Below are 13,831 nucleotides of genomic sequence, written 5' to 3'. Positions count from 1 at the left end.
CACTTGGGTCTTAGCTGAAGAGGATCCTCAGACCAGACCACCTACCCGGTCAAAAGAGTAAAAATAAATAGATAAAATATATTGGCAAAGGGAGAACAAGGTGCTGTTTCATCAATGTTATCTGGCTTACATAACAGAGATAGACTTGCTGAGGATTAAAGGAATGAGATGTTAACAACCTGAATATTATAGTCCTGAGTTTGATTCCTCAGCCTCCATTTGCCTGTTGTATAACTGAGCAAGTTACTTAACCAAAAAAACTTGGTTGAGAAAACCACTTTATAAAAAGTAAAGCTTTCGGGTAGAACCCTTCTTCAATGCTGATACATAAAATACAAAATCTCGCAGTTTAAATACAGGTCGACAGTCACATGACCAGCAGCCCAAAGAATCATGTGACAAAACCATTAAAATCACAAATATGATGACATAATGGCATAGTAAATACAAAAAATACATACATAAAGCAATATATAATATTAAAATACATATTAAAACACATTTTAGAAGCACAATGAAAAGACATTTTAGAAGGTATATAAAAAAATATATCATAGTTTAGTATGCTGTAATCTAACCAATATAGGTTTAAGGCTAACCATATTATTTAAACCTGGAGGGGAGTCAGAGGCAAGCCTAAGAATCCATTCATATTCCTTAGTTTCCAAGTGGTTATTACTATCGCCAACTCTAAGTGTAGGGTAAATAGCATCAATAGCCCTAAACACAAGCCTATGTTCACTACCACAAACAAATATATGTTTATACAGCGCATTTCTATCACAACACCTCCTAATTTCCGATTTATGTTCAGTAATGCGCTCTTTTAATTTACGGGTGGTCTTCCCTACATAAAAAGAAGAACACAAAACACAAGTAGCTAAGTAAGCCACAAAGGATGAATTACAAATTGCAGATAATTTAAAGCTATACATTTTACCACTAACAGGATGTTCGAATACACTACTATCATTATTAATAATATCAGCACAACAGGCACAGTTAAAACACTTAAACATACCAGGGTTAGCAGAGATAGATATAGGCAAGGGTCTGGTAAAGTCCTTATAGCATAACATATTTTTTAAGGTCTTCATATTCCTATATGCAAAAGATGGTTTATCACCTAATATACCCTTGATCTCAGCCGATGACCTAAGGATGACCCAGTTTCTCTGGATAATTTGTTTGATGTGACTTGTCTTTACATTAAAAGAAGTAACATATCTAACAACTGAATTTGAATTTCTATTAGTGACCAGATTATATTTACCTTCTAAAAAGGTTGATTTCAAAGTTGTCTTCCTGTCAGCTATGGTCTTGTATCTCACCCTTGATAGTAAGTGTATATCATACCCAGTAGATAAAAAATCTTCCATCATCTCATCTAGCTGCAATAAAAAGGCAGTGTCATTAGTATTTAATCTACTCACTCTACTGAATTGAGATGTTACAATACCCTTAAACACATGTGAAACGTGCATGCTATTGTAGTGGATGTAGCTACCAGAGTATACATCTTTCCTATGTACAATAGTATGAATAATGCCTTCACTTAACTGCAGCTTAACATCCAAAAAGACTATAGTATTATCAGATACTTCCATTTTAAATTTCAAAAAATTTGTAGTTAAATTCAAATAATTCAAAAAATCATTCAGTTCATTCAGTCTGCCATTCCATACCATAAAACAATCATCAACAAAACGTTGATAGAAGCATACCTTACTAAGAAACTGATTCTTGTCACTATAGATATTTTTCTCCCACTGATAAAGGACTAAGTTAGCATAGGTATTTGCTACAGAAGTACCCATAGCTACCCCAGTGAGCTGAAGATATAGTAATTCATTAAATAAGAAAATATTATTGTTCAGGACCACATCTAGAAGACAACATATATTCTCAACATATTTACTGTTAGGTGTTGATTGAGAAAACAGAAACTCTCTTATTGATTCAACACCAAGTTACTTAACCAACCAAAGGTCAAAGACAAATGGTGCACTAGATAAGGCTCCTCATTGGTCATCTAAACTGTATGCCCATCAACTACATATGAATACCCACTAGCTGTACAGTCAGCAAGATGAAAGACAGGATACGAGATGAGCTCAGTTAATTGCATTTTGCATTGCTAAACTAAATCATTCCTCTTTCTAGTTTCTGACTTTCTAATACACACACACACACACACACACACACACACACACACACACACACACACATATATATATATGTATATATATATATATATATAGAGAGAGATTAGATATAGATATTGGTATGGATATAGATATACATGTACATGTACATCTGCATCTATATCTATATCTATATCTATATCTGTATATACACACACACACACACACACACACATGTATATATATATATATATATATATATATATATATATATATATATATATATATATATATATTTAGTTTTGTTCTGAAACATCCTTCATAACGTACTGTAGACCTAGCTGAGATACATGCATCATAATGTACTGTGGGCCTACTTCGTTTGTTTTGCTACAGTGATAAGCTCTTAACATTTCATAGTTTTTCACCATATGTGACTTGTTTACCCACTATTTGCATTCGACTGAAATTTGAATCTTATTTTATTCTATGTCATATATGTCTAACTCAGAAGCAGAACTCTCTCCTCTTTGAAACTACTTTTTGTGCTTTCCCAGTTATACCTTTGTGTATTTGGTTGAAACAGAAGCTTCTGTATTAAATTTATAACCTGACTTTGTATGTACTGCTAGAACCTAGTTATCTAGAAATTTCATTAAAGGTCTGCAATGCCCCAAAGACCAAGAGAGAACAGATTTAACTTGCTTCTGAGGGGTAATGTTTATTTTCAGAATGTTCACATTATGTTTGCAATTTTCCGCATACATTAAAAAGCCTTTTTGTTTTACTAGTCTCAGTGCAATACATAAAGGTGGAAGTGTACCTCAGGCAGGATGAGTGCGTTAGAAAATTATTTGCTTTCTTGTATTGCTTGTGTGCCAAGCAGAATGAGAACACCGCATATTTATGCATGTTATATATGATAATCTCTCTACCTCTGATCTCACCAATGAATGTCAACACAGTCAAAAATACAGTGTTTAAGAACAGATTTAGACAAATCTTGCGTCAGACACTGTCTTGTATAGGCCTGATACAGTATCAGCCTAAATGAACAATACAAAAGCCATCATGGTAAGAGATGAATATCTTTGTTACAAGCCTCCTAGATATTTCAAGTTATGTGACCCTGTGAGTCATTCTGAATGTAACTGGAAACATCTTTCACTGAGAATATATTCTTGACACTCCAAGGTGAAAAGGAAAGATAGTAAGTGACTTAAGTTTCTGGTTCACAGCATGTTCATGCATTGGTTGATAAAATGGTCAGCCCTGCCAATGTAATATTTTTAAGCATTTTAGTTCAATGCTCAAATGATATACTCTAGCATTACTGCAATGTTTAATGCAAGTTCTGTGGGTTGAATGTTGTATTGTAGTGCCAGGTAACTTTGGAATCCTGCGTACTCTAGAGAGATATAAGGCTTTGAGTGCTGTAACCTCTGACTTGAGCTTTATAAAAGCAATTACTTATGAATAACAACTATAGTACTTATCTGTGTGCTGAGCTGTTTGTGAAACACTGAACTGCATTCCTCTCGCTAAGATGCTTACTATTGCTGGAATTTGGAGCAAAAGAACCATCAGCGTAAATAGCACAAGTAACCAAAAACTGAGGGTAATGCTACTCAATGCCAGAAGTCTAAACCTCAAAATGCATGCACTCGAGGCACTCCTCAGCATGGAGAAAATCGATATCTGTGCAGGAACAGAAACCTGGTTTAAGGCTCCAGAGAGCACCCCAGCACTACCAGGCTATATAACTCATGCCATACTTTTCGGCCACAGAACCCGGACTGAAACACAAAAGGCGTGGGAGTATCCATATTCATCAAGGATACCCACACCTCCAGGTTAGTGGTGCAGCACGATGCCTCAGAGATCATCCATGTGCAACTAACAATGGGCAAAACTGCAATTCAAATTGTAGCTTGCTACAGCTCACCCACCATGACCCAGGACCCCCATTCCGTGTTTCTGGAGACATTGGAAAATATGATGGTCCTACCAAATGCCCTAATATTGGGTGATTTCAATTACCCAAACATTAACTGGGAGAACTACTCAAGTACTAACTCCCTTGCCCAATGCTTCCTAGAAGTTATAAACTCAAATGCCCTGGATCAACTGGTCAACACCCCCACCAGAGGTGGCAACATATTGGACCTGGTCATCACCAACATGGATGACCGGTGCTCCACACAGGAGGTCAACCCCTCACTGGTTAGATCAGACCATAGACTAATCACTCTGGATATCCACATTCCGCCCCCACCCCCAATAAAGGAAACAACCATGAAAAACTTTTCAAAAGCAAACTACACGTTACTTAAGACTGAGGTGGAAAGGTTCACAGCCCCCATGCTAAAGGACAACGCTGTCCAAGCTGCTGAATCCTTTACAGAGGCAGTCTATCAGCACCTGCAAGAATGGATGGATCATGCTATCCCAAGCAAAACAAAGACTCACTCCTCCAAGAAAAGGAAACCAGTCTGGTGGACCCCTGCCATAAACAAGCTATACAATAGAAGGAGGAAATTAGTACAGAAAAGAGTAAAATCCCAAGAAAGAAAGACATCCCTGATCAGTATCAGCAAGAAACTACGATCCCTCATAAAATTATCCAAGGCTAGCTTCGAAAGAAAAATTGCCAAGGACTCCAAAGATAACCACAAGACATTCTTTAGCTATGTCAAGTGGAAACTCTGAGATCTGCTCTGAGTTAGTGCAGAATGGCACAAAATACACTGAACTGAATGATATTGCCAACATTCTGGCAGAGAGGTTTAGTTCAAACTTCACCCCCCTTTCACCCCCTAAAAGGCCCATAACCATACCAGAAAAATGTAGAGCCCCGGCAATCACTAACACATAAGTTAAAACAGCCCTATCCAAAGCCAAAAACACAGCTTCAATGGGACCGGATGGTGTCCCAGGCTGTGTCTTACATGATCTCCAAAATGACCTAACCCCTCACCTAAACACACTGTTCAAACTCAGCCTCTCTACAGGCTACGTACCTGTAGAGTGACACACAGCAACAGTCGTCCCGCTCCACAAAGGTGGATCCACAACGGACCCTGGGAACTATCACTCTATGAGCCTGACTAGCATGGTTTACAAGGCTATGGAGCGCATCATCATGGAACTCATTAACAGAGACATTGGGAACCTCCAAACATTGGACCCTACCCAGTTTGGCTTTGTTAAGGGAAGATCATACCTCCTAAACCTGATGGACTTCTTTGAGACAGTTACCAAGGCTTTTGATGGGGGAAAGGAGGTCCACACAGCCTACCTAGACCTCACAAAGGCTTTTGACACCATTCCCCATTCTGGTATTATAGACAAGCTCACCAGTCTGAACATAAACCCCTATGTCATGAGATGGGTTGCCAGATGGCTCACGGATAGAACCCACACGGTGAGAGTTGCAGACTCTAGGTCCGACTCTAAACCGGTTACAAGTGGCATCCCCCAGGGCTCAGTCCTGGGACCTCTCCTGTTTGGTATATACTTCTCAGAAGTACAGGCAAGCACAGGAGGACTATGGCTGACCAAGTTCACAGACGAATGCAAACTGGGGGCTATAACTGACTCTCCGGCTGATACAGACATCCTCCAGAAGGGTCTCACTGAGGCGGATACCTGGTGTCAAAATCATGGCCTCAAGCTAATGCCAAAAAGTGCATAGTCATCCCCTTTGGAAAAATCAAAGTATCTGCGAACTACCACATACGTGGTAGTCCCCTAAATACAGAAAATGTAATAAGGGATCTGGGGACCCAAGAAAATAGTAATCTCTCCTTTGATAATTATATTGCCAAGGTAGTTAGAAAATCCTTCTATGTGACCCACCTAATCACAAAAGAGTTTGCATCTAGAAATAAGAGGTTATTGTGCCCCTCTACTCATCACTAATCAGACCCATCATGGAGTACAATGCCCCATTTGGGATGTACCTTACAAGACACCTGCAACAGCTGGAAAGACCACAGAAGTACCTCACCAAGAGGATTACTGGCCTCATAGGTTAGTACTAAGCTAACTGCCCTTGCGAGCCATTTTAAGCCTAGCCAATTACCCTTGTGAGACTCAAACCCTGCACCTTGTGTTGTAAGGCAAACACCTTAACCATTAGGCTACCCTCCCAACCCTATAGATAGGTTCATAGATTAGTACTAGACAAACTGCCTTTGTTGGCCATTTTAAGCCTTGCCAAATACCCCAGGTGAGAATCAAACTCTGCAACTTGTGTTTATAAGATAAACACCTTATCCATTATGCCAGCCTCAAATAGATGCCCTATGCAGCCCGACTGAAGAAACTCCAGCTGTACTCTTTGCATACCTCTTACTCAGAGGTGATCTCTGCCTGACATACAAGGCCATGTCAAACCCAGAATTGATGGACATGCTCCACCTAAAAAAAAAAACAAATCCCCAAGAGCCACATGCTCTAGGGATCTAAACCTCACTACAACGATAAATAGGACATGCTGGAGGGATAGATTCCTGTCCCAGAGACTCCCCATGCTTTGCACAGGATTCCAATCTACATTACACAGAGCCCCTCACTAACACTCTTCAAGAGAAACCTTGACGAGTGGATGGGAACAGAAAATTTACCCCGGGGATCACTGCAGTGGCTCTGCTGGACAGAGGCCCAGGGAACTAATCTAAGGGGGCAGCAAAAGCCAACCCATTCTGGCTAGGCTTATAGATGCCTTCGGGCAGATAGCCTAGTACTTACCTATGAACCTAAATAAAAACTGTAGGACCTTATGTGCTATTATTTATTCAAGAAGACTCTGATGGCACTGATATTAGAGAGATGAAAATGTGTTTTCCTTATTGTAAGCAGAGTTTTCTTATCATGCGTTCGAGGCTTGCAAGCTCGACCTGAATATGTAAGAACTGTGAACACTGAACATCAGAATACCAAAGACCAGTAATATCGAAGCCCGACTTTGCCTCCCTTCTGGACCTATGTTAGCATGTGTTTCTGGGTCTGGAGAAGTAGGGTGTTTTCAGGATTCAAGGCTGAGGTCAACAAGGTGTTGCTTCTGTATTCCGTGAGTTTCAGTAGCTTGCAAACCTCGACCACATGATAGAAAATTGTCAGCAGGTGTGGTTTGGCATAACTTGATTCAAATATTTTCAATGGGATTCAATAAACCCCATGTAGGCTTCACATGAAGCCTACATAGAATTTGCATTTGTGCAAAGTGATGTGAGGTGAGCAGCAGGGCTCATTGCATATTCATGCCACACACCACATTTACAAGTAAATAAGCAAGGTTTTGCGGCTGGCAACCAGAAAACTTTGTCAGCGAACACGGATAACACTCCTGTTTAAATCAGATCACTAAAGGTCCACTGTATTGCATAGAATGCCACATTGATCACCAGGGCTCCACAGCTAGCTGTCAATCTCTTAGTGCAAGACATCTGGACAAAGGCCCACATAATGGGGGGACAATGACCCAGAAACAGGGACATATTTGACAATATTTACCTTATTGAAATGTGCTAGAATAACCAGGGGTTTGTATTAAGATACATGTGCTGAAGGATTTGAAGTCTGAAACTGAAATGCATGTAATTATTGAGTGACATCAGTCCTGAGATCATCCCAGTGATATGGCAGAAAATCACAAATTTGATATGGAACACATTTGGACATTCTGTGAAAATCTGAACAGTTAGAGTTATGAGTACAGGACAGTATATATACAGTGCAGATTATTGTAATATCCCATTCCTGACATTCTGTACTGAAGTTGTGTAAATGATCTGAAAGGGTACATGGACTGCCATCTAAAATAAGCACTCAGGGGAAGTGTATATAATAAACAGGGGCATGCAGATGAATTGTAGGAATGAACACAGGGAAAGAGAACAGGTGAAACAACCTAATGTATAGCAGATGAGGACATGTCAAAGGAAGATGCTTGTAACAGCAGCACCAATCACATATCAATATGGTACAGTAGGGACTGCAAAGTGAAAATGTGTATCAGGTGACTGTCACACAGGATGACATAACAGTGGGGCAGATGTCTGTGCGAGATAATCATCTTTATATGAATAATGCAAAGGACATCTGTCAGGGATCTGACATACGATTGGGGTAGGGTGCATATTGTGAAGGTGTGCAAACTGATTTGCCTGAATATAAGTGTAATCTCAGCAGAGGTCTCCAGCAAGTGGGACACAGGTAAAGGCTCATGGACAACATTAAAAGAAGCAACCACAATCATGGACAATATCAAAATAATACCACCAGTAGTTCAATCCCTCTGACATAACATAAGTGATTTAGAGCGATCAGAGATGATTCTGCACAAACACATTTCTACAACTATTATGATATGTCCACACTCTATGAAGGTAGTCATGCACACTATCCTGGCATGGTAACATCTGCTGGAAGTGTTAGGAGAGACACTGCTATACCTGTATGAGATGTTATAATCAACACAGGCTTGTTGACTAGTGTGCATGTATATATGGCACAGTCCACACTGTCACAAATGTTACCCATACCATTAATGTTGCTAAACACCTATGTATGTGCTGTGTGCATCACCAGAATAGGTAGCACATATGCATGTGGTGTAACAACTTGATGGGAGTTCCCCACCATCAGACAGCAATGTTTATGCCACAAAAAGAATATCTAGGTATGGCAAATAAGCTGTCTGACAGCTCACTGTGACAAAGGTGATACACTTCAGTTACACATCAGTGGAAGATTGTAGGGAGGTACAGCAAGAAGGGTATATCGTACTCAGTTATTTGTGTGATGAAGACTAGAACTATGGAGGTATTATGGCCTCTGGTGTGGATGTCCTTCACATACTCAGTACTTGTACTATATACAAGGGAATAGTCAGCACCGTGAGCCCATGCTGCTGGAGGTTCTATTTACAATCTACCCCAGAACACAGGTCACATACTATTGGTCTGATTATAGGGTGTGATGTCCACATTATACTAGGGTTGTGCATTTGTTTTCTTGATGTAAGAAATCCCCCATATTTTCCTGTCATTACAGGTGTTGTCATGGCTGTGGCAGCAATCTTTGGTGTGTGCTGATACTGTTTGCATTATGCTAATAACACAGTTGGAGTCAATGATTGCCCACAATCTGTAGTCCTTCAGTCAACTGTTTGGACAGAGGATGTGTATGTCATCTGTGATGTCCATTCTTTAAATAATGGACAAGAAAGGGCTCAGCAGACAGCTATGATGTACGGACCTGATGGACCTGAGATATAAGTCCCTCCACACATGTCAACATATTTAAATGTCATGAATGTGGTACACTGGTCTACCCACTTGGTGATATAGGTGTATATGGCCACATCTGACAGTGTTGAATGACTACTTCAGGATGGATTTGTGTGAAATGCCTTAAGACTGTCAAATTCAAAGGATGATAGTGCTGTTGTAATGCATGCCCTCGATGATCTCTTTGAGGACATCTAACAGATGTAACAGACATAATGTAGCATTAATAACTCACACAGGTCTCTTGAACACAGCTGGAATATCACTAGTGTCCATTTAGAAAAGGTCCATGATGACATGCTCATCTACCTCACAGATGAGGAGAGTCAGGTTGTGTCTATACATGCATGCATTAGGGACTGTCTCTCCCTATCTCACATAGATGCATGTTGAAAACACCCTTCTACAGCAACAAAGTCTGTGTGGAGGGTGTGTTGAAGTGTGTATTAAACAGTGCCAGGAAGGTGTATGTGATGAGTCGTGTGATAGGCAATATGTGATGTTGTCACAGCCCATTGGTTCTGTGTGATAGGCCTGGATGTATATAAGACAGTGCATACTTGCTATCCTCAACTGATGTAGGGTTTGAACACAATCCCCTATTCAGGGATCATTGAGAAAGCCTTCTAGCCGGGGATTAGATCTCATGTCACTAGATGAGTAACTGGCTCACTGACAGAACAAATACTATGAAAGTTGTTGAATCAATCTGTACCAGTAGAGCTGTCACCACTGGTGTACCCCAGGGATCTGTGCTTGGCTGTTTACTGTTTGGGATCTATTTCTCCACAGTTCAAGCTAAAGTATATGGCCTTTGGCTTAGCACGTTTGCTGATTCTTGCATACTGGGTGCAATAATTGAGTCCATCTATGATGATAACATACTATAGGAGGGGCTAACACAGACAAATGATTGGTGACAAAGCCACATGGTCTACAAATAAATGCAGAAATGTGTCTTTATTTTGTCCTTCTGAAAAGTGAAATTCAATTCTAATTACAGCATTGACAGCAGTCCTGCTATGCTGAAACCCAGTGATGGAAGCACTGGGAATGCATATAGATAGCAATCTGAACTTCAACCACCAAGTGTCCAGACTGGTCCACATCATACGTCACTCCATCATATTCAAATCTTAGGATTGTATGATAGCACTGCATTTGAATCTCATCAGAACACTAATAGAGTATAATGCTCTCTTTGCCATATACCTAACCAGACACATGTAGCAGCTGGGGAGACTACAGGGGTTTCTTACCAAGAAAACACAGGGCCTACAAACCATGCCATGATGTATGTGGATAGACTGAAAGCCATATCTCTGTAATCTGCATTGAATAGGTTGAGGTGACTTCTTCCTGGCCTTCGGGCCAGTCTCTGACCTTGGCTTGTTGGGAATATTGCATATCCACAAATCAGATATAGCTGATGGCATCAGCAGTGTCTTCTGAGGAGAATATGGTAGTAACAGTGTCCCACATGCTGGTATAAATGACTTTTTGTAATGTCAAGCAATAGCATGATCACCCCTCCAGCTGGCTGCAGTGAGAAGAGAACCCGTACCTATCAAAGTACATAGACTACAGCCCTCTGAATTTAAGGCAAGCATCACAGCTCAAGTCTGACTTGGAGCGCCTCAGACAAATTCTTTAGTGGATGACATCACCAGTGTCTGTTGAGGAGAATATGGTAATAACTGTGGCCTATGTGCTGGTGTAAAAGGCTTTCTGTAATGTTAGGCAAGAGCACTAACATACACACACACACACACACACACACACACACACACACACACACACACACACACACACAGTTGATTGCAGTGAAAATAGTACCCCTACATATCTAAGTACATAGACTAGTTTATTATATACAGATCCAGTTGTGCATGTGTCATACATCTGAAAACACAATAATGGTGTCTCATCCCTCATACATATAATTCATATCAGTTCCACTATCTAAAGTGTTATAAGTGAGACTGAATATAACAGGAAGTGAAGCATCAGTAAAAATGTCTGGAATATACTGTAACAGAACCCAGAACCATGTATATGGCAGTCCTACGCTTATACCTGTTTCCATAAGAATGTTGAAATACCACTTTTCTATTTTTCAGTTCATTGCTATAAACTGCACTGTCACAGCAGTAAACATAGGCTGCAACCCTGTACTAGAATCAAAGACCATGTGTATTCCAGCCTTACACTTACACCTGTGGCCACAGGACTAGTTACATGAAATTTCGTAATTTTCTAATCATTCTTAAGGTCTCTGTCTTAACAGTTGTGCAATGCCACTTAGTGGATTTGCGCAGTGCCCAACAGAAAGAATAGAATGTATCCAGTTTCACTTATTGGCTGTCTAAGTCCTGTCTGCAGGTGTTTGATGGCTGCAGCTACTGGGGAACCCTGCTAACTGCTGTGCAATGCCACTATTTTTGCTTGCGTGATGAAATATAGAAATTCCAATAATGCATGTTTTTTGACCTTTGCCCTTCTACAGATGCCCTGTTTGCAGGTGTTCTATCTGCTTCCTGGCTGGCCCACTAGTCCAGTTTGTGCACTGCTGTGCTTTGCGTAAATGAGATAGTCACAGCTAAACCTGACATTCATTTTTCTCCATTTCCTATGTTTGCAATAAGTGGCGCATCTCACAAACACTGGCTTAAAAATAAATAAATAAATAAATAAATAAATAAATAAATAAAGAGAAAAAAAAAAATGGAAGTCGATTTGAGATGAGGAAAATCAATCTATAGCATACACACTAGAAAATGTTAGTACACATGAGATATTTCACCATAGGGCTGTATTTGAACTCTCACTTCAATGAACCTTCAGAACACTGGAAGGGTGCCTTATCCCTCTGTCACACAAACAGCTTTGCAGTAAGTAACTGAAATAATTCTGCATACAACCAACTGCAACATCATATGTAGTAATATGAAACCATACAACTATTTGTACATTGTACATTTATTATGTTTGGATGTAGTGCACTATGTGATCACACAACCAGTTATGACTATTGCTTGCAAATATACAGCTCTGTCTTACTTTTGTTGGTCATTCTTCTCTTATCTGACCAGTAATCTTAGGATTGTATGACAGCACTGTACTCAAATCTCATCAGAACACTAAATAAGTATAATGGTCTCTTTTGCATCCACCTCATCAGACACATGAAAAGGCTTTAGAGACCACAGGGGTTTCTCACCAAGAAAACACATGCAGTATGTAAGCCATTCTATATTATCATCCTTAAAATGTTTGAGCATATTAATTGGCAATAATGTCATGTGCAGTTGCCAGCAAATGAAGGGGAGGTTGGATGTTAATGAGCAGAAACTGGTAATTGTGTACTGCTTACTTACATTTCAAAATGTGACAAAATTACTTCTAACACTTTATAAGTCTAACCTGACTGACCCACTGAATGTAGGGCAGTCTGCAGTTCTGTTATGTTTTCCTTGTCCCAACTAGTAATCATTCATAGTTGCAATCCATTAAAAACAAACACTGAAGGAGTGCCTGCACTATCTTAACATCTGCAATATTTGGGATTCAGCAATTTTAATGACTTCACACCTGATTTGCATCTTCACCGTGCTGACAGCCCTAAATCTACACCATAAAAATGCAACTGCATAGCCAGGGAAGCTGAAGGTGAGAACACTTGTTTATGTGCCGAACGCAGAAAATAGACTATTATTTTGGCATATATCTGCACAGAGGAGTACTGGACTTGAGAAGGTATGCTTGCATTTTGTCAGCTACATACTGCATATGCTGGAATCTAATTAAGAAAAATCTTTGTAATCGTTTAATTAATATATTATGATTAGCAAAGGATTTTTTTTACACCTTAATCAGTTTGGAATAGTTAGAAGTGTACTGATGGCATGGGCATATTTGTCAGGGCATTTCACAGGTGAACATGATCGGCATTCCCTTAAAATTTAATGTTCTGTGTTAAATGTGTAGACATGTTTCATGGACAGTTCATTTGATAGCACTTTTAGCATTTCATTGATGGTTTGTTAGCAAAATGTGCCATCTACCTGTTCTTTTTTTGGGGGGCTACAAAGCTGCATTTCTATTATGGCACAAATAAGGATATGTTGCTATTGTTGCTCTCCTTTTTTGCATCCAGCTTGTTCATATTTAAAATCTCTAGAGTGTTTTATGTTTCTTCACTGGGTAGTACTGAAATGCTACCTTTTCTGTTTTATCTGGAAAATGTTATTTGGTAGTTATGTGATACTTATGTGTATTATCCTTCTGTTATATTTTAGGACACCTAGAGCTATGCCACCCAGGTGTCTCAATCCTAGAAAACCACCCTTTGCTGACCATGTTTACTGCAATGAAAATAGAACCCCTATCTAT

Source organism: Protopterus annectens, chromosome 1.part1, assembly GCF_019279795.1.
Source record: "Protopterus annectens isolate FY-2018-M chromosome 1.part1, PAN1.0, whole genome shotgun sequence".
NCBI lineage: Eukaryota > Metazoa > Chordata > Ceratodontiformes > Protopteridae > Protopterus > Protopterus annectens.
The sequence above is the reverse complement of the archived record's forward strand: the minus strand, read 5'-3'. Positions refer to the sequence as shown.